The following is a 417-nucleotide window of genomic DNA, read 5'->3' on the forward strand; positions in this document are numbered from 1 at the left end:
TTGAAGTGTAAATAAAACAAGGAATGGTTACTAATCTTCTCACCTTTCACATAGAACCCCAACTACCCTGATGCAGGATCTAGTTACAATGTAGCTGTAAAGTGCTGCCTTGTCTTTGCCCCCTGCTCAAAATAAAGCTGTTACCTTTCTAGCCCTGTCCGCCATGGTGCTTAGCAGCCAGGGATGCATGGTCTCAGACGTGTTTACCAAGTAGAACACTGACTTGAGGGGCGCCTGGGTGGCTCAGTCATTAAGCGTCTGCCTTCGGCTCAGGTCATGATCCCGGGGTCCTGGGATCGAGCCCCACATCGGGCTCCCTGCTCGGCGGGGAGTCTACTTCTCCCTCTCCCACTCCCCCTGCTTGTATTCCCTCTCTCGCTGTGTCTCTCTCTGTCAAATAAATAAATAAAATCTTTT

At 50.1% G+C, this 417-nt stretch overlaps 1 non-coding gene across 1 annotated transcript; it reads left to right on the top strand.

Moving 5' to 3' along the window:
• Positions 1 to 70: 70 nt before the first annotated feature.
• LOC145719859 (small nucleolar RNA SNORA63) lies at positions 71 to 201 on the top strand. Its single transcript, XR_014142647.1, has one exon. It is a non-coding gene; the product is annotated as a small nucleolar RNA SNORA63 (small nucleolar RNA).
• The last annotated feature ends 216 nt before the right edge of the window (positions 202 to 417 follow it).

This window comes from Leptonychotes weddellii, unplaced genomic scaffold, assembly GCF_054177405.1.
Source record: "Leptonychotes weddellii isolate Sample4059 unplaced genomic scaffold, ASM5417740v2 HiC_scaffold_78096, whole genome shotgun sequence".
Classification (NCBI taxonomy): domain Eukaryota; kingdom Metazoa; phylum Chordata; class Mammalia; order Carnivora; family Phocidae; genus Leptonychotes; species Leptonychotes weddellii.